At 47.2% G+C, this 24,418-nt stretch overlaps 1 protein-coding gene across 4 annotated transcripts in view; it reads left to right on the plus strand.

Annotated features, from left to right (window-relative positions):
- Positions 1 to 2,667: 2,667 nt before the first annotated feature.
- Positions 2,668 to 24,418, plus strand: part of KANK4 (KN motif and ankyrin repeat domains 4) — a 69,495-nt gene continuing 47,744 nt past the window's right edge. For 2 of the 4 annotated variants that reach the window (XM_043461125.1, XM_043461130.1), the window contains exon 1: positions 2,668 to 2,944. The gene's annotated coding sequence lies outside the window, so the exon portion shown is untranslated. Of the gene's footprint in view, positions 2,945 to 3,798; positions 3,868 to 18,835; positions 19,384 to 24,418 lie in introns of those variants that run through there. The other 2 variants (XM_043461128.1, XM_043461127.1) reach the window with 2 other exon arrangements.

The following is a 24,418-nucleotide window of genomic DNA, read 5'->3' on the forward strand; positions in this document are numbered from 1 at the left end:
GTGGGGGCAAGGAGGCACTTCATTATCTGCCTGTTGCTCAGTTCCTTGGTTATGGAGCTCCAGAATCCAGCAGGGTGGTGTTTTCATTCCAAATCAGATTTTCAGACTCACTATATGAAAGGCCCAGGTTGGGTCTTGCAGTGGAGATGCCCAAACCTGAGATTCTAGAAAACCTGCTGTCTTCAAGGGATCCTCTCTCCCCAGGACTGCCAAGGGTCCACTTTTTAATGTAACCCCTGTTGCTTTCCTAGTCATGACAGGAAAAATAGGCTGCGCTCTAGCCAGCGTCTCTGTGTCTATGGCTTCTGATTTTGTGAGGGGCTGGGGGCCGGGGGTGGATGTATTTGCTTAGTTTGTTTCTAATCCTGTTTCTCAATCTACTCTGGGATTTAGAAGCTGCGGCCGTCCCAGTTCAGGCCTTGTTTTCTCTGACTCAGCTTTACCCTCAAGACACAGCTTCATCTCTGAGTCATCAGGCTGAGCTTTCGAGGACAGCAGTCTGGCACTCCAGCTTCATCTTCCCAGGAAAGGTGCTATGTCTCCACATCCTAGTGCCAGCCCCATGCTGAACTTGGCTCACAATGCCTAGAAATCAGGCAGGTGGCTGGGGGAGCCTGGGGGTGGGGGAAGGGGTGGTGGTGAAAATCTTGAGATCAGAGGATGCAGAAAGAAAAGGCTCCAAGATCAGGACTCAGACTGCCTAGCTTTCACTTTCAAATCTAGCAATTAGCTTGTGCAACCTTGAGCTACTTAGGGAAACCTCCTGAACTGGGGTTTCCTCTTGCATAAAATGGAAATAGTAATCTGTGCTGGGTCCATCCTATAGGGGCCATGGGAAGCCTAAATGAAATCCAGTGAGGTGCCCAAGGGGCACCAACCCCTGCTCCACGGGCTGGATCTGTTCCATAAATTAATTTCATTTGACTTGAACCATGTTGACCTATGGGCTTCTGAGGTGGCGCTAGTGGTAAAGAACTGGCCTGCCAGTGCAGGAGACTTAAGTGAGGCGAGTTCAAACCCTGGGTCAGGAAGATTCCCCTGGAGAAGGAGATGGGAACCCACTCCAATTTTCTTGCCTAGAGAATTCCATGGACAGAGGGGCCTGTCTCTGTCCTACATGGGCTGCATACAGTCCATGGGGTCGCAAAGAGATGGACATGACTGAACAGACTTAGTATAGCACAGCACATGTTGACCTATAAATCAAGTGCTTAGCATTTTCAAAATGTTGTTGTTCAGTTGTTTGGTTGTGTCCTACTCTGCGACCCCATGGACTGCAGCACTGCCAGGCTTCCCTGTCTTTCATTATCTCCTGGAGTTTGCTCAAACTCATGTCCATTGAGTCCATGATACCATACAACCATCTCATCTTCTGTCGCCCCCTTCTCCTGCCCTCAGTCTTTCCCAGAATCAGGATCTTTTGCAATGAGTCAGCTCTTTGTATCACATGGCCAAAGTATTGCAGCTTCAGCTTCAGCATTAGTCCTTCCAATGAATATTCAGGGTTGATTTCCTGAGTTATCAATAAATTGGGGAACTTGACTTAGATATCTGGATTTACATCTTCTCTGTGTCCATCTGGTCATATTAACTTGTTGCCCTGAGTGGCAAAAACTGGCAAGAGCTGGTTAGCAGCAGCTCCTTCACTTGGAAAGGAGCTTGGAACTGCCCTCAAGTTCACCACCCCCTATCATACCCAGTACTGAGGCCAAGACTGCACCATTTACTGTGACTCCAGGGCCATGGATTTGTTTATAAGGGCACCCTAGAGGAAGCAAAGCATCATTATAACCGTGCATCCATCAAAATGTGAAAAAGAAAGTCCCAGAAGTGTCCCTTGCCCTAGATTATCTACCCCCCTTCACAATTTCAATCTCAAAAATGAAACACCTTTGGTTAGGTTTTACCTGGCACCAATGGGGCCTTCGAAAGGTGCGCACAGTGGGTCAGTGCTGGGGTCTAAAGTCCCACAGACTCATACATTCTACCCCTACCATACTTGTTTGTCCCCACCCGCAAAATGGGGCGGTGACAGCTGCTTTCTCCTGTTTGTTGTGCACAGTATTGTACTCAGTGAGCAGGTCATTCAAGGTTAGTGGCTGAAATGCAAATATTTCAAACTGATAAAAGGTGTTGTGGGCAGTGCAAGTGTGAAGTGAGAGAGTGGGGCCAAAGCAACGGCTGGAAAGCAGAAAAGCAAAAGGAAAAGGAAACGACTTAGGAGAGAGAAAAGTTGGGATAGGCTCACTCCCACCTTGCTTCCACTTCTGCCATGAGAAAACCCCAGAGCGATGTATATCCCCTCGCTGTACTCCATTACCCAGATTGGGTTCTAGTCCTGGTTTGGTCAAATGATTACCCTGTGTGATGGTGTCTTCCCAAACCTAAGAGGATAGAAGTGCCCCAACAGTTAGTTACTGTTGTAGTTTAGATGAACTAAGATAAATACACATAAAAGCACTTTGGAAATCTGCAAAGCGTTATACACAGGTTAGGGGGTTTTGGGTCTTTTTTCAAAAAGTTTTTCTTCCAAACTCCAAAAGCTTTTTGAGTTTCCCAAGGCTAAGACCCTCCCCTCGGTTTCGCAATGCCGCCCCTTCCTACACACCAAAGCCCGAGCCGCGTCAGGAGTCTTTTTTTTCCCCCTGGCGAAGGCGGGGACTCGGGTGGTGCTGGCAGCCGGAGACGCCGGGCGCAGCTTGGGCTGCCCGCGCCTGGCCAGTCCCGCAGCGGCCCGGGTGGGTGTGCCCCGCGGGGTGTGCGCCCCCGGCTCAGGCCAAGCCCGCCGGCGAGAGGGCGTCCGAAGTGGTGAGCGCCCCGGACGACGAGGGTGCGCCAGCCTAGGGGAGCGCGCCCGGGACGGACACTGTGCACCCTGAGGCTGCGTGCGCCCCGAAGCCCCAGGCACAGTCGGCGCCCCCCGCAGGGCTCCTCGCGGCTCAAGGTAAGGCGCTCGGCCACCCTGGCTCTGCCGGTGCCGGCCCGGCGCGACCCGAGTCTTGGCCCTGGAGCTCGGCCGCCCCTCTCTGTCTCTGTCACCCGCCTCGTCCCCTGCACGCGCCGCAGCCCCCGCTCCCCTAAAGCAGAGGCTGCGGCAGCCTGGGCCAACCAGGCGCCCCCGCCCGAGGTCCGAGACCGCGCGGGGAGGGGGCTGTCCATGGGCAGGCGCCACTCGCCTTCCGCCCCATCCGCTCCTCGCGCCCCTGTGTCGGGGACCGCGGAGATCGATGGGGATGGGGGAGGCCGCGGTGCCCTTGCGGCTCGGATGGTGCAGCCCCCGCCCAGCGCCTTCGAGCCCGGTCCTGCGGTCAGGGATGCAGCGTGCCGGACTGGGGCGCCCTGCCGCCGGCTCCTTCTTGTACCTGGAATCGAGCTCTTAGCCTCCCTTCTTCCGCAAAAGCTGCCCCCCGCCTCCTGCCCCGGTACCCCTCGGCCCTTGGCTGAACTTTCCAGCGCTCCTGTAGGACCGCGACCTTGGGTGGAGGCAAGGGGGCCTCTTGGGGAGCCGGATGTGCTGGCCGCCGCCCCGCTGAGGTCGCTTTAACCGAGCCTGCACGCCGCTTGGTGAGATTCCCTCCCTCTCACCTCTCCCTTAAGGTCAAACTTTTGACCCCAAGTACTTTGAACCTGCCTAGTGGCCAGTTGCTTAGCATGGGACTTGGAAAGTCGAGCCCCATGGCCCCTACACCAGGTCTGAATTTGCACTTGCCCTGAGAGTCTGCCAGGGCTACGCGAACCAGAGATTTTGGCTGTCAGACGCCCTAGGGTTCCGGCTTGGAGGGTCAGGAGGAGGAGAGGCAGAGGAAGGAGACCGGTCCTCCTTTCGGAGGATGACCAGATGAAGCAGGGCAAGATCTTGTTGACCAGGTAGGTTCGAGGAGGATCGGATGCATGCAGCCAGTGACCGATTGAGGCTTGGAGAGAAAGCATCTTAAACAGGGTTCCCAGGGATCCTCCTTGATAAACCAAATGTGGGCTCTTTTAGAGTCTTTCAAGACAGGACACAGGAGGACACATTTGGAACAGAGGCAACGTTCACTCTGATATTGCCTTTTCAAGTCCAACCTTCCTGCCCCTCTCCAAACCTCCTCTTCACTGGACCAAAGTATGAGTTATGGGATATGTTAAAGGCAGTGAGAATGGGGAATGGCTCATGGTCCACACCAGTCTATAATTCAATCAACATATACTTGCTCTGTGCCAGGCACCGGCAAGGGAGTAAGATACAGAAATGTCTGGTCTCATGGAGCTTGCGGTCCAGAGCCAAGAATAAAATCACTCAAATAAATATAGAATTAGAAACTATGCTGAATTGGTTGAAAGGAAAGGATAAGGTGCTATGAGAATCTGTGATACACACTGTAGTCACTCACTCGGAAGGCTGATACAATGTATGTATACATATAGCTGATTCACTTGGTTGTAGCCCAGAAAGTAACATAACACTATAAAGCAACTATATTCCCATGAAAAAGAAGAAGTAACTACTTGAAGAGGGTGGAAAGAGCCTTCTCCGCAGAAGGAGCAGCATGTGAGAGAGCCCTGAGGCAAGTAGCAGGCTGAAAGAATGTTAGCCAAGTGATGACCTGGGGCCCAAATGGGCATGTGCTTTACTTCTGAACCCCATCACCTGGGCCAGTCACTACCTTCCTTTCTCAGCTATAATCACCAGCAGTTGGAGTTGCCCAGTCTGGGAGAGAAGAAGAGACTGACATGCTGGTGCAGAAAAGGCATGGAGGGAGTGGGGTTCTCTCTTGCTGCCACTGGAGCTCTGGCCAGCCTGCCTCCTGCTTTCTGCAGCAAGACACGTGCTTCAGGCAGCTGGGCCCGCGCAGTGCCTTCTTGTCTGCAGATCAGGATCGTCAATGATTCACTAACTCATGCATTCATCAAAACTGCATTGAGTCTCTGCATTGTGCCAGGCACTGTGCTGATTGCCATTTGTAAGGAAGGGTCATGGAGGGGGAGTCATGCATGCACTGACAACCGGCACCTTTGCGGATAGCCCATGCTCACTCAGATTGCCAAGAGGCAGCCGTTCTTTCCTCTAGCTGTTCCCTGTTACCCACTGTGCCCACAAAGGACTAAGGCTTCTGCCAAAATTCATGAAGATTCATTCTGATCATGGTAGTTCATCCTAGACTTTTAAAACTAGAATGAACTCATTGGCTACAATGTAAAGTTTTTTAGGTTGATTTATATGGCATTTCCTAATCTGGACCCTCCTTGCCTCTCTAGCCTCATTTCTGGCTTCTATCTTTCCTTCCACCCACCCCTTCCCTCAGCGAGCATCTTCTTTGTCCTACTCACAATTATACTTCAGTTTCCGAAACAGTTGCTGCCCTTTTGATAAAATACTCTTCCTACTTGTTCACCCAGTGAACGCACACTCAACTTTCAATATCAACATTTAACCTAGGATTCCCCTAGGACTCTGAAGGCCTTTTCCAGTCCAGAGTCAAATGCTCCCTCTTATTTGTTTAAGCTTCTGTCACATTGAGCAGTAAATGCTCTGAGCTTCGTAAAGTCAGCACTTTCCTGTCATATTTGTGTCTCAAATACTGAACACAGAGAAGGGCACATAGAAGGTGCCAAGTAACTGCTTATTGGATGAAAACCATCATCTAGCCTAGTATTTCTTTTTTATGGAAGGTGGGTGTTGAGTGTTGCATACACCTTTGAGATTCTGATGTGAATTATGGATCTGCTCTTCCAAATGCATATAACCTAAAATGTCTTGCATACAACATCATGTGATTCACAGCCCTCCTCCCCCCCTCATTGACCCCACTTTGCAGAACTTTGAACTTCGATTTTATAGGAAATGGAGGCCCAACGAGAGCCAGTAACATCCTGAGTACCTATAGCTGGTCAGAAGTATGGACACACACCTCCATCCAGTCTTCACACACACCCCGTCATCCCTCCATCCCTCCACCTCCTGACTCTCAGGCCAGCGCCCCTTCCAGCTGTCTCTGCTTCTTGTAGTCAAATAGCCTCTTTTTGTCCCTGGCCCCTTGTGAAGGCTGCTGCTCATAGCTGGAAGATGGATATCTTGGTTTTGCTTCAGTTCAGTAGCAGCCTAAGGTGTGACAGGGAGACAAATCTTGTTATGGGCAGAGTTGACAATTAGGAAGACAGATGGGCCATCTCCCCGGCCTGTTCACTGCCCTGCCTGCAATGTTATTACATCTATTTTAGCTGGAGGAGGGTCACGTGTACACCACAGTTGTCTTCTGGGCTCTGGATTGAGCCATGTAGGCCAGGTTTGGAAACACTTTGGACAGGACTCTTGCGATCAGGGGCCCAGCTCTCCATCTTTTCAAAGGCTTCTTCTCCGTACAGCTGACTGGGGGAAGGCATGGAGGGAGTGGGGTTCTCTTGCTGCAACTGGAGCTCTGGCCTGCCTGCCTCCTGCTTTCTGCAGCAAGACACGTGCTTCTAGCAACTGTGCCCATGCAATGCCTTCTTATCTGCAGATCAGGATCTTCAATGATTGACTAACTCATGCATTCTTCAAAACTGCATCGAGTCTCTGCATTGTGCCAGGCACTGTGTAGACTGCAGTTTATAAGGAACGGTTGTGGAGGGTGAGCCGGTAATAGATGGTGCTGGGGAAAGAGGTAACCCTTCTAATTCAACCCTTTCCTCAGGGAATGTGGTAAGGAGGACAGTCAGGGCAGCTAAGAATGTGTTCACTTTTAAAACTCTGGTCTCACGCAAGTTAGGTCGTCTCTGGGGCTACTAAGTTTTCTTAACTGTGAGATGGGTTTGATAACAATCTTTTCTTGCTAATCTCTGGGCAGCTGTGTGGATACAGTTATCACATGTTGAATGGCAGATACACTCACTTCTGTATGTGAGACGGGAGCAGTACAATCTAATAATAGGGTCCATGTGTGTCAAGCCTTGACACATTTCTTGCATGCAGTAATCCTAGAGATAGTTGCAGTCATAATCTCAGATACATAGATGATGAAAATGAGAGCTCTTAAATGACTTGGGATTGGCAGAGTTCTCTGTTTCTGGAGGTCACTTGGTGCTATTCTGTAGTAGAGTATGTGGGAAGATACAAGCTTTCTGTAGCAGAGTATGTGGGAAGCTCCAGGACTGGAGCCTCGACCTACTGCTCACCAGCTCTGTGATTTTCAACTGGACTGATAACCTCTCTGTGCTTCGGAATGCTAATCATCCAGACCCAGAGTTTAGACTGTTTAGACTAGCTTTAGATAAATAATAATAAGCCTTTCTGTGAAGTTTCCAGTCTACATGGATAATATTTCAAAGTACGATTAAAGGAAAGAAGTGCCTTCCCAATGAAAGTAGGATTGTCACAGTTTCCTAAGATTTCAAGTAGATGCTTAATGTGATGCGCATGCAGTTACAGACTGGTGGTGTCTGAAGAAGCTGGCTGAAGGTTCCTTCTCCAAAGGAAAGAAGTTTTCAAAAGGAATGCCTCACTACCTTGCTGGGCCTCTGGGGCTGGGGCTTGCCCCTTACTTAGCTTTCTGGGGATAGAGGCACTGTGGGAAAAGACATAAATCCTGATTTCCTGATTCTCTTTCCCCACCCCATGTTTCCCCCAAAGTAAATAAAACTTATTGGCTGGGGATTATGTATATATATATATATATGTCTTCTTTTATGTTACTGTGGCTTTCCCTCTATTGTGTGGAAGGATCTTTGGTGTCTCTTTTGGTATGTTTATGTATTTCTAGCTTATTGCTTTGACGTCAAGGGACAAGGGGGAGAGAATTATGACACTGGGGAGCATTTGCTCCATGCAAAGATAAAAGAGCAGCCTTTGGTGCCCGTTCTCCTTCACAGCTTGGTTTCTGCCCAGAAGCCAGAGATGCCGGCTCTCAGTGAAATCGATTTGGATTTTCATAGCAGGGCACCAGACAGCAGGGCTGAGTGTTTCCAGGCGCTGTCTTGATTGGCTGGTCCTTAACACCCCACTGTCATCCGCCTTGGAAAATATAGCCATCCTACAACTGGGGAAAGGTTTAAAAGACAAGGAACTTCAAGCTGGGTGGTGGCTGAGTAGAGCCTACTGGGGTCTGTACTTCTTAGGGCAGTACAGATGTGTAGCAGAAGGACATTTCAGCAGTAATGGCTATGTTTTTTAAGAGATTGTTTTCATTAATCATTTGTGAGATTTTAAATAGATAAATAATAAAGGCTATCACCTCTCTCTTCCTCAGAAAAGGATTACTAGCCCTGTGGGCCCAAGCAAGTGACTCCTGTTGACTGAATTTCAGCTTCCTCATCTGTATTTGCTGTTGATGATACTGACTCAGGGCTATTCTGATACAGAAAAGAGACTCCCTTAAGCTGGTTCTAATGAAAAGAGTGAGGAACCATGAAATGCAGTATGATGTCTAAGCAGAGGCCTGGAAGGAGGTGTTGCGGGGGGTGGGGCGCGGGGGGCGAGGTTCTGAGTTTGAGGTTATTCCCCTGGTGCTGTTGGTCACTGGCCTTCACTCTGAGTGCCATTGGCTCAACTCAGCCCCTGCACCGCATCCGTCTCCCCCACCCTCCCCTCTCTATCACCCAATCCTCTCCTTTGTCTCTGAGTTCAAGTTTCAGGGAGAACCCTATTGTCTGAGCTTGATTCTCTGAAAGCTGAGGCTTTCTCTCCAGGCAAGTCTCTGGTCAACTTTGGCCAATCAGCTGGGAGGGGAGGCCAGAGGAGGGTCATATTTGCATAACTTGACCTTTTGAGGCAGGAAGGGTTGTGTGGGTAAAGATCCTTTGAGAAGGAGATGAAAACAAGCAGGAACTCAGGGATATACCCAGTACAGATACCTATTGAGTTATGAAGGCTCTAATAGAGATTCTTAACTTGGGGTTAAGAGCCTCAAGGGCCCATCTGTGGAATTCAAACGAGTCTGTGAACTTGGATGGGGAAAAAATATGGCATCTTTATTTAGCATTTTCTTTGATGATGAATGTAGGCAACAAAGCAGAGTATTTATAGTACCTGTGACATTGTCACCAGGAGAAATCACAGATATTTTCATATCGCATTTCAGCTGCTGCAGATATCTGAAACTATGATTTATGTTCATTGCAGCTTTGAAATTATAGCAGTTATTACACCTGCTGCTAGAGCTTGTTATTTAATGCATTAATAAAGAACATATACTACTGTATTGCACACTCATTTTGTAAAAATTAATAGTTATATTTCATTTTAATTGGTTTCTTTGTGGTCAAGCTATGTATTTTATTTTATATATTTTAAAACGTTCTGAGAAAGGATCCAGTAGGGTTACTCAGTATGCTAATGAAGTCCATGGCACAAAATAGGGTTAAGACCACTCCCTCATGGAAAGTCAGTAAGCTTTAGTTCCCAATTTCCCACCCTCCCTTGCCTTAATCTTTCATATACCCATCTATCTCTGTCTAATTAGTACAAGACATTCTTGAGCAGCAGTAAATTTCGTTTAATAGTTTGGCAAATTTGCAAAAGCACATAATTTGTGGTTTGGGTAGGAGGTTTTAATATATATACAAAGATAAATTTACAAATTGCAGGCACACATGGGCAAGTAGTTCAGTAATTCCTATTAGCAGACCCACCAACTTGAGCTTTGATCACCAATCCCATGCAAACCTGTCCATTGAAGCAGTCACAGAATGGACAGTTATATTCTTGAGAAGTTAAGGAGCTTGTGTAGATTAAGTGATGAATCACTCAATCAAATGCAAGCTAGGATCGTAGGAAGAAAGAGAAGCAGTGGGAAAGAGGGCTTTGAAGTGGGTTCTGAAATGGTGGGAATAGAAGAAGGCTGAATGGAGGAGGGAGGGAGTCTGTGAGGATGTGGGAGGACTGACCAGATGTTGATTTTGAGGAGGAAGCCTGGAGGAAGGAGGGTCACCAGGAGCAACATTAGAATAGTGGTTGGTTTTTTTGCTATCTTTCATTGAATGCTTACCATGTGCCAGACACGATGCCAAGCCCTTTAAACAGAGCAGTGATTTAATCTTTACCAACTACTCGGTAAGGGATAATTGTTATCATTCCCATTGTATTGATGAGTAAAGTGAGGCTCCAAGAAGTTGAATACTTGCTTTAGGTCACAGGGGTATTAACTGGCGGAGCCTGGAGATTAGCACTTATCCACCTGATTCTAGAATCCTGTGCCCTTAAAAACCGCTCTAGGCAACCATAGGAGAGTCTGTTTGGGAAAACTATGGCTGCCAATTTGTTTTGGTAAGAAAGTGCTTACTGTCCCTTCCTGACTTCCCCACCCTTCCCTCTGGCCTCTTGCCTGTCTCACACCTCCTTCCTTCCACTTTCCACTCTGAATCCACTCACATGCACACATGCTCCAGGAGTGAGGACAGAATAAAAATTAAGAGGAAAGCTGTGGGTCAGGCAGAACTGTGTTCTAACTCTGGCTCTGTCACCTGGCTCTGACTGTGCCGACTCTTGGTTTTCCTGTCTGTGAAATGGGGGTAATGGGGTAATGGGGGTAATGGTGCACCCTTCCTAAATTTGCATGTCTTCTCTCTAGTGCTTCTTTTTGGCTAAGTGCCTCCTCTCTCTGCTTACAGTGGGACGTCGTCCCCATCTTCTTCACATATGGGCTGTTCTAGAAGGGCTTCCCTGAAACCCCCAAACCTGGTCTGTGGGCAGCAGGCATCGCTTCTCTTAGTGGAGAATTCTTGAGTGTTACTTGGGTATACGTTCCCTTCCTCATCCTTGGCGCAGCATCTGGTGCAGAGTCCTTTTCAGTAGAGCCTTGATGAAAGCTAGTGAACTTTGTCCTTCAGTCCCCTTTTCAGCATACCATTTCCCATCCTTCACACTGGTTCTGGGTCCCATCACCCAGAGCTGGTCTCTAGGAAACCTCAGTGGTTACCTGGCCCACGCCCCTCTGCTTTTATACTGATGACTGGTGTGGGCAGGTTGCAGGCCCGGGAGTGTGGGCCTGAGCTGGAATGAGAACACAGACCTTTTACACCAGCACACTGCCTGGTCCTGACACTAATGCTGGAAGTGTCTCTTCCATGGTGGTGTGTGGGCATGCGTGCTAAGTCGCTTCAGTCGTGTCTGACTCTTTGTGACCCTATGGACTGTAGCCTGCCAGGCTCCTCTGTCAGTGGGATTCTCCAGGCAAGAATACTGGAGTGGGTTGCCATTCCCTTCTTCAGGGGATCTTCCCGACCCAGGGATCGAACCCACGTCTCAAGTATCCTGCATTGGCAGACAGATTCTTTACCACTATTGCCACCAGGAAAGCCCTTCCACACTGGTAAGCAGGCTCATATTTTGGGGATAAGGGGACATTTGTGGAGCACCTGGAATCATTTGCTTCTGCAGTTGCTTACTTGCCCCACACTAGTCCCTGCCTCAGGCCTGGCCTTCTGACCTCATCTTCTCTCCCATTCTACACCCTTGCCCTGGGCTTTGCCAGCTGCTGAATGGAGCCCCGTGTTAGCCGGGCCTGTAGGTGGCCGCCTTCGGGTGATGCCTTGTGGTGCCAAAAGGCTTTTGCTCTAAGAACTCTGCCCACTGGCAGAGCTGAGGCCCGAAATTCCTGGCATTAGAGTCATTTCATTCCTTTGGATTACTTTGTCTTCTCCAGAGAGCTATTGTTAGAATGCAAATATGTTACCCTGAAGGGTAACCAGTTACCCCACTACTGTGGCGCCTTGGAGGAGCAGAATGTCCCAGGGCTTCGGTTAAGTCACACTCTCCTTGGCCCTCAGTTTCTTATCTGTAAAATGGAGACAATAAGAGACTGCTTGTGGGGTTACCCCAAGAATGAAATGAGATAGTACACCTAAAGCACTGGACACATAATCAATAAAATTTGGGGGGGGTTGTTTTGTTTTGTTTTTGTAAGCAGTTAGGATTATCTGTTTAGTTCTCTAGCTAAAGTTTCAGCTCTTATTTGTTTGGTTTTTAAAGTATTTTGTTTTAATGTAGTCTCCTTTCATTTTAAGATATTTTTCCCCTTTCTAATTATAAGAATGGTTTTGACCTTTATTTTCTTACTTTGTAAAACAGGGTAAAAGATCCTACCTTATTGGTTTATTGAGGATTTACTGAGATAAAGTGCTGCCTGTGGATGCCAGGCCTGCTCAAGGCTCTCACTTAAACCGGAGGTGGGGTTGAAAGCCCCTGAGGGCTTGGGGAACATCTGGGTGGGTCACTAGGGAGGAGATGGAGGAGAAAGGGGAAACAGGGGGACTCTGCTTCCTCTGCCCCAGCTGCCTGGATGTGGAGTCTGGATGGGAGGGCCCCTGGGAGAGGGTGGACCCTGTGACCCTTCCCCTCCCTGGATCAGAAGATCCTTTGCCTTCTAGGCAATTTCTCTGAGGTCATGCATTCGCAGGAGGAGTGGCATCCTTGGCCTCCCTCTGTGACTTGACTTTGGTGGAGTGGTGGTGAGGAGACCAGAGTTTTTTTCCTTACCCCTCTCATCTCACTGAGTGCTATAAACTTGAGTGGGTGTCACTGGGAGGTATAAACTGCTTCATTGAGGTGGGCTTCTGGTGGGCTTTGAGGTGGGCAGGTGGGCTTCTGAAAACATCAACCCAGGTGAGATTCTCTGCAGTGTCTCTGGAGAGCAGGATAGTTCTCTTCGGGCTGGGGCAGGGAGAGGATCCAGGAGCAGAAGCAGCTTTGGCCCAGCCTCCTGGCCTGTGAATGGGGAGGGGTGAATGGGTGGGGGGCACAGGAGTTTCCCAGCAACTCCCAGAGCAGGGCGCCACACTTCCAGGGTTCTGGGAACAAAGATGGCCCTCTCCCCCTAGTCTGCCCTGGGCAGTGAGGATTGTCAGCCCTTCCCCGTGCGCTGGCCTTCTCCAGTGTGCTTTCCTGCCAGCTTCTGGGGAAGGCTCATCCCCAGTCTCAATCCATCAAACTCATCCCCACTCTCAATCCATCAAATCCATTATCCTTCCAAAGCAGAGCCTGGCTGATGCAGAAAATCGCTTTCCCTCGAGCTGGAGGACGGGATTGAGAAGTGGAGGTGAATGCTGGTTCTTGGGACTCCGAAGCCAAGCAGCAACCTGCCACCTTGCCACCTGCGTGCCCCACTGTGGCAGTGGGAAAGAAGGGGCTGCAATGGGAGTCTTCTGCTTTGAGGCAGAGCACAAAAGAGCCAGCGTCAGTTCTAGCCCAGAAATGGGGCTTGCAGTTGTGAAGTTCCATTACGGCTCCCATGTGTTGGTGGTCTATGGGCTGTTACTATCCTTTTTATTCTCTTTCCCTTTTTTCTCCTTCCCTCCATCATTCCTTCCTTCCCTTCCTTCCAGCCATCCAATAAATACTGATCACTTGCTCTGGGCTAGGTGAAGTGAAGTGAAGTGAAAGGTGCTCAGTCGTGTCTGACTCTTTGTGACCCCTTGGGCTATAGAGTCCATAGGATTCTCCAGGCCAGAATACTGGAGTGGATAGCCTTTCCCTTCTCCAGGGGAATCTTCCCAACCCAGGGATTGAACCCAGGTCTCCTGCATTGCAGGCAGATTCTTCACCAGCTGAGCCACCAGGGAAGCCCAAGAATACTGGAGTGGGTAGCCTATCCCTTCTCCAGTGGATCTCCCCAACCCAGGAATTGAACCGGGGTCTTCTGCATTGCAGGCGAATTCTTTACCAGCTGAGTTATTAGGGAAGCCCTAAGTACCTGGGCTAGGTACTAGGCTGAATAAGAAGTTGCCAGTTCAATAGAGACAGAGAATTAGCTAATGGCAGGACAGTTTGAAGAGTGCCCTGATGGATGTTCTTACAGGATGATCTTGGTACATAGAATCTGGGGGACGGGAACCCCTTCTGACTGGTGGGTGGAGAAGGGAAGATGCTGGTAGGTAAAGCATCTTGAGGGCTGAGTAGGAGTTACCAAATAGAGAAGGAAGGAGTAAGATTTTGTGTAGAGGGAGCAGAAGGAAGTCTAGAAGATGCACAGCTAGAGGATGTACAGAGAGCTCAAGACAGTCACTGATTCACTGAGTTTTGGTTCTCTCTCCTGTAAAATGAGAATAGTATCAAAGTCATAGCTGGCACACACCAAAAAAGTCCTTCCTTTCTTCCAATTTATTTTTTTACCAGAAAGATTTTACCATGTGGGGAAAATGGCAATGAGAGGCAAAACATACTAAGTACTGGAGTCAATGGAAATACGATGGCAGGATGTAGCATTTTGGAGGATTAGCATTATTAATTGAGATTGATATTTAAGATTGGCAACAGTTGGCACAATCTAGGCAGATCCTTGAAGAATGGGAAGGATGCTGGTAGAGAAGGCAGAGAAGGGCATGTTAATGGGTTGGTACAAGGTGAGCCAAAACATGGAGGTGTTCAGGCACAAGGTGAGGTGTGGGTGCACTTTTCAGGGCCAGAGCAGTTGAGGGTGAGGCTGGAAAAGTGGGCTGAGGCCACTTTGATGTCTAACCGGTGGGTACATAGATGATATCTGGTTTGCATGTGAGTTTTGTTGGATCTGCACAATATTATTCCTTTTCTTTAAAAGATCAGATTTTACATAAATCCACATTCCTGACTTCTTCTGGAAAAAAAAAAAAAATCAGATCTGGCAACACTGGCCCCACATGACAACACTTGGCTGGAGGGTGAGTGGTGGACATTCAGAATGGCAGCCTTCAGTCACAGGTGGCATCTCCTGCTGGCCAGTTAGCTTGAAATCTCCATCATTCCAATCTTCAAACAGTATGTTCAGAAAGCTCCTAATAAAATGCATTACAAGGAAAGAGAAAGAAGCTAAACCATTGTAGTTCCTTACTAGATTAGGGAATGAATTTTACTCCTCCTTGGGTAAATTTTGATTGTGGAATAGCAGTTAGGTGGGGAAAATGCGATGCTTGATGCATGATAGCCTGAGAAGGAAGCTCTCGGAAGTGAAGGGTGGAAGTGGACACCTGGAAAGATGGAGATGGTGGGGCCCTGGTGTCAGTCATGGCGAATTCTGTCTTTGCTGGGGAAGGACACCAAAACGCTTGTCCTTGTCAAATATTTATTGCATTTTAAAACATTTGCTACCTTATTTTATTCACTTTTAATCTTAAAAAAATTAGACTCTTGAAGGACAAGGTAAAATTTGTGTGGTTTTTTCAATTGGTAAAGAAAAAAAGTGGAAAAGAAAAAATTTCTTCTATTTTTTGAATAATTTTTGGAGTGTATGTGTGTGTGTATGTGAGTGGGTGGTTTTTGTAATTTGAAAGGCTCAATAAACTTTACTGTTACTGTTGTTATTTTTCAGTTGCTCAGTCATATCTGACTTTGCTTTTTAATTAATTATTTAAAATATTATACCAGTTAGTAGTAAACCTTTGAAATAACGTAAAACCATATGAAGGAAAAAACTCCATAAACTGTCAAAGAATGATGGTTAGGACATATGGGAGAATTTGGAGTGTATTGTTCTAGACTTGGATGTGGCTATATATGAGGTATAAGCTTCCCTGGTGGCTTAGACGGGAAAGAATCTGCCTGCAATTCAGGAGACCCAGGTTCAATCCCTGGGTTGGGAAGATCCCCTGGAGAAGAGAATGGCTATCCATTCCAGTATTTTTGCCTGGAGAATTCCACAGACAGAGGAGCCTGGCAGGCTGCAGTCCATGGGATCTATTGTTCTAGACTTGGATGTGGTTATATTTGAGCTATAGGTATGTCCTTGTATATATTTAGGTAAATGCTCACACAGATATTTGGATAGAAATTTTTAATAAAAAGGTTTTTACATACTGTCCTGCTATGTGTTTCTCTTAAATCTCTCTCTTGAGCATGTTATAGGTCATTACATCATCTCCAGGCCTGTGTAAGGAGAGCTCTGCAATGGAAAAGACCACTGGATAGAATGCGCTAGTTTTGAGTCCCCTGCTGTGTTCCTCTGAACCTCACTACTCTCCTCTATAAAATGGGGTAGTAATTCCTTCCTTCCAAGAATCGAATGAGGGTTAAATAGAATGCTAATGTACTCAGCACAGTTTATTGGATATTGGGTCACCAGAGCCCATTACACCATTGAGAAAATGTCTTTCATTCCTTGGATTCCTCATTCTCCACCCTTCACCCCCTTGGGAGGGAAGTGGTGGGGGGGTGGGAGAGATGAGGGTAAATCTGGGGCAAATTACAGCTTTTCTCAATGGAGTTTAAAATCCTCTTTTCAGTGCTGGGTAACATTAAAATCTCAAACAGTTTATTAGCAGATGCATTCCAGTTTTGTTTAGGAAGTTTTCTCTGGACTCATGTTTATTTATTCAGCTGCAGGAAAATTCCTGCAGCCAGGTATTTTGGTGGGAGGGTATGTGACAGTCACACGAAGGCTGTGACCTGCGCCTGCCCTTCATGGGGGCGTCCTTGCTAGTGGGGAAAGTCTGCCCCTCTTGGTACGAGGAGGATTCATACCTTGTCTTTGCAAATGGCATACCCTCCTGCTAATCAGTTCTCTCTCCCACTTCTCTCCTTCCCCTTCCAGCATTAGATTACCATATTCTCTTTCCTTTGTGTAACACATCATTAACAAAGACTTCTTACTCCTGATATCTCATGAACCCTCTGGCAAGTAATAAATTTAGGTCCGTATGATGTGACAAATGAAGCAGCAGAGGCCCAGAGGAGCTGTGATATGACTCAAGCTCACACAGTAGAAATCGGACAGATCGGGGTTTCTTGGCTTGCAATCCAAGCTAGTCGTGCAGTATCATGTTGCCTGCTTGTCTAATTGTTGGCAGGAAGCTCCTGAAAGGTGGGGGCTGCAGGAGGGGCTCTCATCCGGGCCAGTGGGGAAGACTCTTTGGAATGCATGCAGTCGTGGGCCTTAGTGTACTGGGAGGGACTGGTGAGAGCAGATGAAGGGGACAGGTTTGGAGGTTACCCCAAGGTCAGTGGAGGCCGGGAGCTGGCGGGTTGAGAACAGCCTGGTGCAGAGCCTGGATGCGGAAAGGGAGGCTGGCCGTTGTGGTCACTTGCAGGTCTGTGGGCTTTTCCAACCTGATGCAGTCTCATTTTGGGTATTTGACCCTTTTTTTTGCCTCAGTCAGTAGCACACCATAAAATCCTCTTGCACATCCCACAGAGGATCCCTTTCCTAATTTAGCTCACATCTCCAGGGCCCTCTATTCCCATATCCAACAGATCAAAACTTATCAGTTCTGTTTCCCATTCTCTCAGAGAATAGCTGAGAGAGAGCTTCAGATAACCTCATTTGCTTCAATGAGAGTACTGACTGGTTCCATCTATATAGCTGTGTTTAGTATCAGAGTAGCCTTATAGACCAGCTCTTCCCAATAGAAATATAATGCAAGTCACATTTAAAATATGCTAGTAGCATATTAAATAAAATAAAAAGGAAACAGGTGACATTAATTTTAATAATATATTTTTATTTAACCTAATACATCCAAAATATAATTACTTTAATATGTAATCAATAGCAAAAATTTAATGAGATATTTTACATTTGTTTTCTCATCTTAAGTGCACATTTTACCCTCACTTACTTTAATGTGTAATCAATAGCAAAAAATTAATGAGATATTTACATTTGTTTTCTCATCTTAAGTGCATTTTACATTCACATCACATTTTAATTCAGTCTGTTAAGTGTTAGTCGCTCAGTCATGTCCAACTCTTTGCGACCCCATGAACTGTAGCCCTCCAGGCTTCTCTCTCTATGGGATTCTCTAAGCAAGAATACTGGAGTGGATTGCCATTCCCTTCTCCAGAGGATCTTCCCAATCCAGGGATCGAACACGGGTCTCCTTCATTGCAGGCAGATTCTTTACTGTTTGAGCTATAGGAAAGTTTTTTAATTCAGACTAGCCACATTTCAAATGCTCAGTAGCCACATGTAGTTTGTGGCTATGGTTTTGGCAGGCGTAGTTATGAGGCTTCATTCACTATTAAACCAAGAAGGCTTATTTTGTGATGGGTAGTGGGGTGCTTCTGGGCACTGCCCTATCTCTCTTGCATTCCACTGAAGTAGTGAAGAGTAGCCCCACCTACTGCTTCTACCCTCTTGTCAACTCCGGGCATCTTCCCCCTGCTTTGCTGACACTGAGCTCATGGCTTTTCTCAAGACTCAACACCTTTGGGTTTTTAGGATGCAAGCCACACTGGATCTTCTTTCTCCCCTGCCCCTCACTGGACTTTTCCCATATTCCTCTCCTGCACAGTTTTGCTCTTCACTCCCACCGCCTCTGTAACCATCACACCAATCAAACCAATACGGATGACTCTAGAATCTAAACTCTCGTCTTCAAGCTTCTCCCCTGCTCCAGACCCACCTTTTCTACTGTCTGCTGGGTCATCCTTGCAGGATAAACCCTTCTCTTTGGGTGAACACACTAGGCAGACACATTCGTTCCTGAGGACAAATGGTCCAGCCTCCAAATGGACCATTTGGAAGTTAACAAATGGACCATTAACAAATGGTTAAGTAGCTTCAGTCGTGTTGACTCTTTGCAACCCCATGGACTGTAGCCTGCCAGGCTCCTCTGTCCGTGGGATTCTCCAGGCAAGAATAGTGGAGTCGGGTAGCCATTCCCTTCTCAGGTGGATCTTCCTGACCCAGGGATTGAACCAGCGTCTTCTGCATTGACAGGCAGGTTCTTTACCACTCACGCCACCTGGGAAGCCCAGGCATTTGCTATACTTCATCCCAACTCATCTGTACAACCCTGTAAGGAGGAAGTTGTGGGTATTTGCTTTTGTTTTTGTTTTTCTGTTTTCTGTTTGTGGACACTGGGGCTAGCGGAGCTTAGGGAATTTGCTGAACGTGTGCTGGTAAGTGGCTGAGCTGGGAATCGAACTCAAGCCTGCCTTATTCTAAAGCCCACATTCCTGATCTTCATACTCTCCTGCCTCTAGCAGTTCCAGCACTGGGCTGTGCTGTTTTCAGAATTGAGTATGTCCTGTGTATGTAGATACTCATCCTTAGAAGAACACATCCTCTGTGCCTATGTTGCTTGCGTGTTGTTGTTCTACCTGCTGTTATCCAGGCTCATCGCTGGTTTATTTCCGAGTCTGCGCCTTAACCTTTAGTGTTAGCACTTGAAAACCATCACTGAGACCAAGTCCCCTGCTGTGAAGTGTCAGAGCCTAGAAGTAGGAATGTGAAAACATCTTCCAAGAGGTTATCTGTTTCCCTTCCTGAGGTCTTAGGCTCCTCAGCTGTAAAATGAGAGAGTTGCTTCGGTTAATTGCAAGAGCTTGTCCCGCTCTTATGCTCCACGAGTCTGTTTCATGGTTCTGCTTCCCAGGGGCTGACTGTGTGCTCAGCACACGATGGGTGCTGTGGGCTGTGCAGAGAGAGCCCAGAGACATCGCCCCAGCTGTCAAGGAGTCGACAAAACTGTTCTGGAAGACAAGCCAACATTCAGGAAGCTGCCAGCAGTATAAGACATTATGTAATTATGCCTGCAATCTCAGATTATATACATTTGTGATGGTTCAATAAAGGAGAAGAAAAGCGGCTGTTCTCTTAAAAGAAAAAAGAATACATACATAAAAGGAGCAGTTAGTGGAAAGCATGAAGTCTGGCCAGCCTGCTCGTCACATTTGCTCCTCTCTCTTCCCTCTTGAAGTCATTCTATAAATATTTACTGTCTACTCATGGGCCAGGCTCCGGGGACACACACTCTCCCTCACTGTAGCTGGAGTTGTATCTGAAACCCAGCCTTCATCTGGTTTCTTCCCCGCAGAAGACCCTTTGCAGGTTTCCAACTCTCTAACAGAATTAAATGAGCTGACCCCAAGCTCTGCCTTCTTCCTTCTGGGCCCCTCACACCTGCATGTTAGGCCCGGGGCACTGGTCATTCCTCAAGCCTACTGTACCTGTTTTCATCTCTGGGATAGAGGGCTGCTCTCCCAGCCTGCCTGGTGAACTTCTATTCATCCTTCAAAACCCAGCTGAGATATCACACTCTGGTGCTTTCGTGGTCCTCCATCATGCCTTTGCCCACTGCTGTGACACCATGTGTCTTTGTTTAGGTCTTCATCTCTTGTTTCGAACCATGAGTTCCTTAAAGGGTCTTTATCCCCTGTCTTCTTCATCTGTGACTCCACAGAACCTAGCCCTGGGCCTGAAGAATAGTTTCTGATCAGTGGCTAATTGAACATCATCCATAGAGGCTAGTGTGTGAACAGGAAGCTTCCCTTTCCTTCTCTCAAGCTGCTGGGCTGTTTAACTCCATGCCTCGTGGCCTGCGAAGCAGACTGGATGGTTGAGAAAGCATGACGACTTCCTGTCTCCACACAGTAGTGGGGACACCCCACCACAAGAGCCTCACTATAGCCCTGGAGGGGGACTTTCAAAGGCAGCAGCTGCTGACACCGCACCCAGCAGAGGGCTGCGGTGAAGGAGGCATTTGTGTTGGGCTTGGCAGGCTGGGGGCTTTGTGCTCCAGAGCACAAGTGGGTAAGTATGTCGGGCAGGCTCCAGGCTGCACACGCCCGCCCAGGGCCTGGGCCTCTAACGCCTCCTGCCCTGGGAAGAAAAGGAGGCATTGTGTGCGCTGGCTGCCCTCCAAGGGAAATATTCCTGTTGTTCTTCTATTTTGAACTGCTCCCCTTTTAAAGGGGAAAAGTCCAGAAGTGAAAATCTCTCTCCACTCTAACACATCCTGTCTACCAATTCCAAATCAGTTGCTGCCTTTGAAATATTAATTTGTCCATTGATTGATTCATGTCACTGTGACATCTTTAGGGAGCACGGCGATGGGTCATCAGCATCCTGGGCATGAGGGACACAGCCCTCATCCCTTTGAGGCTCTATTCCTGATTAAAGTGAAGTGTTAGTTGCTCAGTCATGTCTAACTCCTTGTAACCCCATGGACTGTAGCCCTCAGGCTCCTCTGTGGGATTTCCCAGGCAAGAATACTGGAGTGCGTTGCCATTTCCTTCTCCAGGGGATCTTCCCGACCCAGAGATTGAACCTGGGTCTCCTGTAATGCAGGCAGATTCTTGACTGTCTCAGCCACCCGGGAAGCAAGTTCCTGATTGCTGGGTGTCCACACCCTTGTGAAGCCTGGCCCAGCTCCTTCTCTGGGGCCCGATGTCCCTCTGCAGCTCATCACCCCCATCTCGAGGATTCTGTCTGCCCTGCCTGTCCGCCCGCTCTGCCACCTAGTCCTGCATAGTATCACCCCCCAGAGGTACGTGATTTCAGCTCACCACTCTTCCCTCCACTTAGGCCTCGCAGGCAGGTGTGGGCAGAACCAGGCCTCAGTCTGGGCATAGAAACTTAGCAGGAAGACCCGATTCAGCCTTAGCGCTGCCTCTCACTGTCTTTGTGAGTTGGACCAAGTTCCTCAAGCTCTCTGGACTTCAGCTTCCTAATCTGCAGAACAGGACAAACGACACCTGACCTTGTACACAGAGCCGTCGGGGAGGAGGAAGTGGTATGGTGCTGCTGGCACAGGGCCTGTCCTGCCACATGGCAGCTCTCGGTGAATAATAACCAAACTGGGAACAACTACTGAGCACTTACTAGTCCCTTCCTTCCCTCGGACGCCACAGCAACCACGGCTTATGTTGGAGTGTTTTCTGCCTGCTAATGCTGTGTTAAGTCCAGGCATGTCGCCATCAGACCATCAGCCTCTAAGGTGTGTGCTACTTTCTGTAGCCTTTCACAGCCGAGGAAACCGGCTCTGAGATAGAGTGACATGGCCAAGGTCACACAACTTGCAAGCATGAAGCGAAGAATGGTGCCGAGGTCTGCTGGATCCCTTCCCATCCCTTCCCAACCAGACAGACACCCATCACAGGCTGGCTTCTTGGTGCTGGGATCTGCAGCATCAGCATCTTTTGGAGAGCGTGTTGGAAATGCAGACTCTCAGGCCCTACCCCACCCGCACTGACTCAGCATCTGCATTTTATCAAGATCTATCGGTGTTGGATGTGCGTCATGCAGTTTGAGAATCTCTGAACTGAGTCCCAAAGTGTTTTTTTTTTAAAGTAAGTTAGAGCAGGACTTCTCAAACTATAGAGTGCCTAACGATCACCTGGAGGGCTTGTAAAACATTGATTCCTGTCCCAGAGATCCTGATTTTTGTATTCATTGTTTGTTCTAGTCTTTAAAAAAAAATTTTTTTATTGGAATATAGTTGCTTGGCAATGCTATGCTAGTTTCTACTGTAGAGCACAGTGAATCAGCCACATGTACACACAAATTGCTTCCCTTTCGGATTTCCTTCCCATTTAGGTCATAGAACATTGAGTAGAGTTCACCGTGCTATACAGTAGATTCTTGCTGGTTATCTATTTTATACATAATATTGATAGTGTATATACACCAGTCCCAATATGCCAATTCATCTCACCACCCCCCCCCCAACCTTCTCCCTTGGAATCCATATGTTTGTTCTCTATGTCTGTGTCTCTTTTTCTTTGGAAATAAAGCTATCTATACCATTTTTCTATATTCCACATACATGTGTATTAATATATGATACTTGTTTTTCTCTTTCTGACTTATTTCACTCTGTATGACAGACACTAGATCCATCCATGTCTCTACAAATGACTCAATTTCATCCCTTTTTAAGGTGGAGTAATATTCCATTGTATATATGTTCCACATCTTTATCTGTTCCTCTCTGGATGAACATTTCAATTGCTTCCATGTCCTGACTATGGTAAATAGTGCTGCAGTGAAGATTGGGGTGCAAAGTGCATGAGTCTTTTTGACTTATGGGTTTCTCTGGGTATTCATTCCATTCTTATCTATTGCCTTCACTTTGTGGGTTCCTCAGAATAGGTGTAGTGGATGTGAGTAGGATTCAGGCAAATTTCTGGCTCACGTCTTGGCCCAAGGCTGCTCCTGGTTTATGTATGTGGAGCCATTAAGGGGAATCGGGCTGGACTTGGGTCCTGCACTGAGTCTTTGGCAGCAGCATCCCACTGTTTTGGGGGGAACTGTTCCACTCTCAGGAAGGGCATTTCTCTCCTGAGTTATATGAGGCAGGAGCTGTGGAGCCCTGCAGCAGCCACATCACCCCCACCCCTGTGAACAAAAAAGAAAGGAAATTAATTTGTAACCTAAAACTCTGAAAATACATGTTTGTAATGGAAATTTTGACAGAGCAATAGATATGCAAACAGCATTTTCTCTAAAATTGACATCTGTGTAACTTGACTGCTGCTATCTGATTAAATGGCAATTAAATGTTTCAAGACTCCTTGGAACTTTCAAAGATTATTTGAAAAGTAATTGTATTGTATTGATTAAATAATTTTAAGTTAAGCAGAAAGTCACTGCATTTCTTAGTCTATTCCTTTGCAAATAAATGCATCTTATTTATAGATCTATTGCATGCCCCCCAAATGTTTATATGTTAATAATCATCCAATATTTAATGAGCATGAGTGGTGATGGAATTAAACAGTAAATTCGTTCCTTTGCTAAATCCTGTCTTGTTCCTTCTCTTTCTATTCTGACTCCACTGGCAACTCACTTCACAGACAGCTGTAGAACTAAAACGTGAAAGGCAGAGAACGCTGTGGTTAAGAGCTTGGTCTCTAAAGTGAGACATACCTCCAATTTGAATTCCAACCTGCAGCTTACTAGCTTTATGTTCTGAGCCTATCATTTGTGAAAAGGATATAATAGTACCTACCAAATATGGTCATTGTGAAATTGAACATTATCATTGTACAACATTGGACAGTGTCTGGCTAACAATAATTTTATTATTATAACAATAGGAGTAGTGACTATTATGATGATGATGCCTCAGTTTTTGAATCTGTAAAATGGATGTGACAGGGAATTAAAAATGTAAATGCATGAGTATTCAAAACTTCTTTGCCCATAGAGCCTTCAAATAATTCCCTTCTAAGAAAACTTCTGGCATAGCTTGCTTGGCTCTTGCCCCTCCATTATTATGCCAACTGGGGTCATCCAGTGATGAGAAATCTCTGGACAAATGGAGCCAATATTAGGACTGTGACAAGGAGAGAGAGAGATGGCAGAGGATGGGAGAGTGGATGCCAAAGGTGAGGGAGGGGAGGGAGGGAAGAGCCAGGTGGAGAGTTTGCTAAGGGATGCTGGGGAACAGAGCACACGGCTGCTAGAGCAGTTGCTTCGCTGGAAATAGATACTGAGAACAGCAGAGACAGGAAAGAAAAACTTTAAGACTTTGGCTTTGTGCTAAGAATGCACTTCCCCTTTCGTGTTTTCTCTAGAGACTGCAGTGAAGCTTTGGACTGCCTCCAATTCATTTTTTTCTACTTAACTGCTGTTTCTTTGAATACATCCCGAGCTGAGGCCGGGCCATGAGGTGGCCATCTTTACTTCATTTACAGGGGAGTTGAGCTAGTACCATTCCAGGGCTGAATGAGGATGGTTCGAGGACCCAGCACACAAGATGTGCCTAATTGCCAGTGGCAACTATTTCCATTGCTGTGCATCACACTTTGCCTGTGCCCAGAGGCTGTAAGCAA

The sequence above is a fragment of the Cervus canadensis genome, chromosome 2, assembly GCF_019320065.1.
Source record: "Cervus canadensis isolate Bull #8, Minnesota chromosome 2, ASM1932006v1, whole genome shotgun sequence".
Classification (NCBI taxonomy): Eukaryota; Metazoa; Chordata; class Mammalia; order Artiodactyla; family Cervidae; genus Cervus; species Cervus canadensis.